General features: G+C 48.4%; 1 non-coding gene across 1 annotated transcript; it reads left to right on the top strand.

Annotated features, from left to right (window-relative positions):
- Nucleotides 1-400: 400 nt before the first annotated feature.
- On the top strand, nucleotides 401-473 carry TRNAM-CAU (transfer RNA methionine (anticodon CAU)). The gene has a single exon. It is a non-coding gene; the product is annotated as a tRNA-Met (tRNA).
- The last annotated feature ends 5,042 nt before the right edge of the window (nucleotides 474-5,515 follow it).

Here is a 5,515-nt window from a genome sequence, read left to right as displayed (position 1 = left end):
TTGTGCCCATAGAAGCATATCCTGACGTCTGTCCAGGAAATCTTCATTTTCTCTTATGCAACGCAGGGTCGATACCTGTTGCTCCAGACCTTGAACCTTCTCTTCCAATATGGAGACCAGCTTGCACTTTGTACAGACAAAGTCGCTTCTGTCCTCTGTAAGAAAGACAAACATGGCACATCCAGTGCAGGTCACAACAGTTGAACACTCCCCATCCATATTACCTTCCTACTATGAGCTTCCTCCGGAGATGCAGTAATTCCTCAGAGAAGTCGTTAGGGTTTAAGCCTCAGTGGGCTCACTCCAGGTGAACTCCCAGGCAAAGTCCTGCTGTTTGCTGCTCAGCTGGTTCCCCGCTGCTCAGCTGGTTCTATAAGCACCGAGCCTAAAGCTCTTCCAAGCCTTCTTAGCGCAGCAGGCAGCACATCAGTCTCATAATCTGAAGGTCCTGAGTTCAAGCCTCAGAGAAGGCAACTCTTCTTGCTCCCTGCTTTAGATTTTCTAACGTAAATCAGAGAAAAAAAGACTAGAGCTGAGTGGTTTCTAGACACCCTCCCATCCATCTAACACACACACAGAGACTTTTCTAACGGTACGTGTACAGTATGAAATTAGTTCAAAATTATTCGATTCAAAATTTTGGGAGCTATTTTAGACATTCAGGCTTCGGTGTCCCCACTAAAATACATGAATTGGGCAGAGTGCATCCACAGTACCGAGGCTAGCATCGAACGTCGGAGCGGGTGCACCGTGGGTCGCTATCCCACAGTTCCCGCAGTTCCCGCCGCCCACAGGAATTCTGGGTAACGCTCCCAGTGCACGATGGGGCAAAAACATTCTTGCGGGTGTTTCTGGTGCGTGTCATCAGGAACCCATGGCGGGCAATCGTTTCACGCCTTTTTGGCATGCAGACGCCGTACTGCTTTCAGCAGACGGTGCACCGCTTGCTCTCCTGCAACTATGAATCCGCCTCTCATTTCCTCTTCCCTTCCAATGTAATCTCTACTATCTGCTCTTTCTCTTCCTCATCGAACTCTTCTGCCTCCAACTCTGCTCTCCCGCTGGTGCCACGCTTCCGAGCTTCTCCGGGTTGTCTGTCCTGGGCTCCCGCCTCCGTGAAAACCACGGAAGACAACCATTTCCCGCCTTTCTTCGGCTACCACGAACCAAACAGCACCTCTTCCCCTGCCACTCTGCTCTCCTACATTTCGCGCCCGTTTTCCAGGATTACCCGTGCAGGCGCCATGGAGCCCGCTCAGATCTCCGCTGCAGTTTTAAGCATTGTAAATACCTCGCGCATTATCCAGCAGTATGTGCAGTCCCTGCAAAACGGGGCGAGGAAACGACGACCGTGCGATTACTATACTGATGAGGACATGGACAAAGATGGCACGGCGTGTGGCAATTGGGAAATCATGGTGGTGCTGGGCCAGGTTCATGCCGTGGCACGCCAATTCTGGGCCCAGGAAACAAGCACAGACTGCTGGGGCCTCATCGCGTTGCAGGTGTGGGATGATTCCCAGTGGCTGAGAAACTTTTGTATGCGTAAGGGCCACTTTCATGGAGCGTTCCGACTTGCTGTCTCCTGCCCTGAAGTGCAAAGACACCAAAATGAGAGCCGCCCTCACAGTTCAGAAGTGAATGGCCATAGCCCTGCGGAAGCTTGCAACGCCCGACATCTAGCGATCAGTCGGGAATAAGTTTAGAGTGGGCTAATCTTCTGTGGGGCCTGCTGTGATCCAAATAGCCAACACAATCATTGATCAGCTGCTATCAAGGGTCGTGACTTTTGGAAATGTGCAGACCAGTGTGGATGGCTTTAATGCACTGGGGTTCCCTGACTGCGGCGGGGCGATAGACATAACGCATATCCCTGTCTCGGCCCCGGAACAGCGGGGCGGCCACTACATAAACTGCAAGGGGTACTCTTCCATGGTGCTGCAAGCCCTGGTGGATCACAAGGGACGTGGCGAAAGGGATGCACAAACAATCCAGTTGGGCCATTGCCCACAAGCTCACCCCAAGCAGCTTGGACTCCTGATGACTGTGATGCTGAGGTTCCTTAGACCCCTGTTCATATTTCAGACCCCAGCCGGTGCAGCATCCCTGCCCAACCACTCACCATCTGCCCCAGGAGAACCAGCTGGTGGGCTGCATCCACAGGCAGGTAGTTTATGCCACTCTCCTCAGAGCAGCAGCCACAGCTGTGCAGCTAATCCCCACATCTGGTTGCCGGGGATCCAGCTGGATTGTTTGGGCATCCCTTTCAAGACTTGCCCTCAACAACCTGGCAGCCCCCAGCTTTCTCATTGCTCTGTGGTTGTTTGCTCTGTGAAAGGGGCCTCTAGGAATTGGTATTTCCAGAGGCATTAAAGAATCATAAAGGAGAAGGAAAAGTTAATGCCTTAGAAAAGTCTGTGTGTCTGTGTTAGATGGATGGGTGGGTGTCTAGAAACCACTCTGCTCTCGTCTTTTTTTCTCTGATTTCCAGTGGTAATCAAGGTCGGCCATTGCCAGCAGTTGACAAGAACATGTGAGAGCAGTGGGGGCGGGAAATAAACATGGGGAAATAGTTTTACTTTGTGTAATGACCCATCCACTCCCAGTCTTTATTCAAGCCTAAGTTATCTGTATCCAGTTTGCAAATTAATTCCAATGATCACTACAAAAGGTTCCCCCCGACCCCACCCGGCTCTCCTTCTGGTAATAGCTCACCTTACCTGATCACTCTCGTTACAGTGTGTCGGGTAACCCCCATTGTTTCATGTTCTCTGTGTATAGGAGTCTCCCCACTGTATTTTCCACTGCATGCATCTGATGTAGCTCACGAAAGCTTATGCTCCAATAAATTTGTTCGTCTCTAAGGTGCCACAAGTCCTCCTGTTCTTACTCATGGTGTTGTATCCCCATAGTGTGGCCGTTTGGTGTCAGTCCTTTTAAATAAACAATGAGTTTTTTTCATAGAAACCATATTTTCCTCATACAGACACAGGAGTTGTCATAAATATAAAGGGAAGGGTAAACCCCTTTGAAATCCCTCCTGGCTAGGGGAAAGCTCCTCTCACCTGTAAAGGGTTAAGAAGCTAAAGGTAACCTCGCTGGCACCTGACCAAAATGACCAATGAGGAGACAAGATACTTTCAAAAGCTGGGAGGAGGGAGAGAAAGAAAGGGTCTGGGGCTGTCTGTATGCTGGTTTCTGCCAGGGATAGACCAGGAATGGAGCCTTAGAACTTTTAGTAAGTAATCTAGCTAGGTATGTGTTAGATTATGATTTCTTTAAATGGCTGAGAAAAGAATTGTGCTGAATAGAATTACTATTTCTGTCTGTGTATCTTTTTTGTAACTTAAGGTTTTGCCTAGAGGGGTTCTCTATGTTTTTGAATCTAATTACCCTGTAAGATATCTACCATCCTGATTTTACAGGGGGGATTTCTTTATTTCTATTTACTTCTATTTTTTATTAAAAGTCTTCTTGTAAAAAACTGAATGCTTTTTCATTGTTCTCAGATCCAAGGGTTTGGGTCTGTGGTCACCTATGCAAATTGGTGAGGCTTTTTATCCAACATTTCCCACAAAAGGGGGGGGGTGCAAGTGTTGGGAGGATTGTTCATTGTTCTTAAGATCCAAGGGTCTGGGTCTGTAGTCACCTAGGCAAATTGGTGTGTCTTTTTACCAAACCTTGTCCAGGAAGTGGGGTGCAGGGTTTTGGGAAGTATTCTGGGGGGAAAGACGCATCCAAACAGCTCTTCCCCAGTAACCAGTATTAGTTTGGTGGTGGTAGCGGCCAGTCCAAGGACAACGGGGGGAATATTCTGTACCTTGGGGAAGTTTTGACCTAAGCTGGTAAAGATAAGCTTAGGAGGTTTTTTTCATGCAGGTCCCCACATCTGTACCCTAGAGTTCAGACTGGGGGAGGAACCTTGACAGGAGTAGATTAATCTACAAAGGGAAGGTGATTCCAAGGCAGTTCCGGAGGGAGAAGGGAACGTTTTCAGCATCACTAAATTATCATGTTGTACCTCACACACACACAGAGTGACAATAAACTCAATTAACTGAGCTACCAACACACTGCACAGGAATGAAATAAACAACTTTATGTTCAAGGAGTTCGGTGCATGTAAATAATACTAAAAATATGTTTTGGGCAACGCATGGAAAAGTCATTGTGTTGTACAACCCACTTGATATAGTTAATACACCACACAATATTTAATGAAGTTAAGAACGATGTGCTTATAAATTAACATGTTGTGCCATTTACACACGCACAAGACCTAGAAAAAACTGAATTATTTGAGCTTCCAACATTTCCACTTTCTCACAGCATGTTAGACCCCCTGCTTTAAATGAAATATGTCTAAAGGCCAGATGTATGAAAGAATTGTCTCGTTCTGTATTTCTTAGCTTTTATCTCAAAAGCTAATAGCCTCATAATCTCCCCCAAACACCCTGGGACCTCTGCAAATTATTAAAATGCCCCTGTTCTCAGCAAGGCCACGACAGTGACCCACAGCTAGAGTGTCTACGCCAAGCGTTCTGAAGGAGGCAAGTCAAAGATTTTCTCTCTGCTTCCCTTGGCAAGGTCTGAGTGGGAAAACAAAATCCCCCACATGGAAAGTTTTCTCCTGAGAAACCAATACTAGTCTGTTTGGGGACGTTGATTTGAATGGATTATTATTCTTCTCTTCTGATCTCTGAATTATTTCAGTTCAGTCTTTGTCCTCCCGATGTGTTGCAAGGTGTTGAATTGCGGGGGAGAGAGGCCAAGTCATGACGTCTCTTCCCCTCTTTCATAATTTCTTCCAACTTGTTAGGAAGTTCCTCTGCCTTGATGTGAGTCAAGCAGTGTCCATTGTCTCCGGGCTGTCTCGGAGGAGTCCGCATTGTACACGGTTCCTGGGAGAGTCCTTGGGAGCGTGGATACCTTCACTGGGCCAGCAGCGAGTCTGGCTCCTCCAGCGTCACACCGGAAAGGCTGGCGGTGGCCATTTCCCAGCCTCATCACATATTTCAGTGACGCACCCAGAGCAAAACTCCACCACTTCCCAGACAAGCCTAGCGCACACCATCCACCCAGGTATTAGCCTTCAACAGATCACGACTTTTACAATGATAGCTCACCAGGCCGACTCTGTACAAATCGTACCTTAATTCTATGAGAGTGGTGACTATGGGGCTTCCAGGGTGCTGCTTTGAGCACAGCCTGCCACCCCTGGGCTGACACTGCAATGGAGACGTCCCCGTAGAGTCTCTCTCTCCCGGGATAAAGATGGCAGCAGGGCTGGCCTGGGTCACCTGATGTGGGCTTCTGGAGCTCAAGCTGTGGGGCTGAAAAGTGGGGTGCAGATACTGGTGTTCCTGCTGAAGCCTGGGTTTGGAAACCCTCACCCCTCATGGGACCTCAGAGATTGAGCTCAAGCCCATCTGTCTCCATTGTCATTTTATAGCCCTGCAGCTGCAGCCCCAGAAGCCTGAGTCAGCTGCCCCGGGCTCTGAGACAGGTGCCCTGG

The sequence above is a fragment of the Lepidochelys kempii genome, unplaced genomic scaffold (genome assembly GCF_965140265.1).
Source record: "Lepidochelys kempii isolate rLepKem1 unplaced genomic scaffold, rLepKem1.hap2 scaffold_37, whole genome shotgun sequence".
Lineage (NCBI taxonomy): Eukaryota > Metazoa > Chordata > Testudines > Cheloniidae > Lepidochelys > Lepidochelys kempii.
The sequence above is the reverse complement of the archived record's forward strand: the minus strand, read 5'-3'. Positions and strand labels throughout refer to the sequence as shown.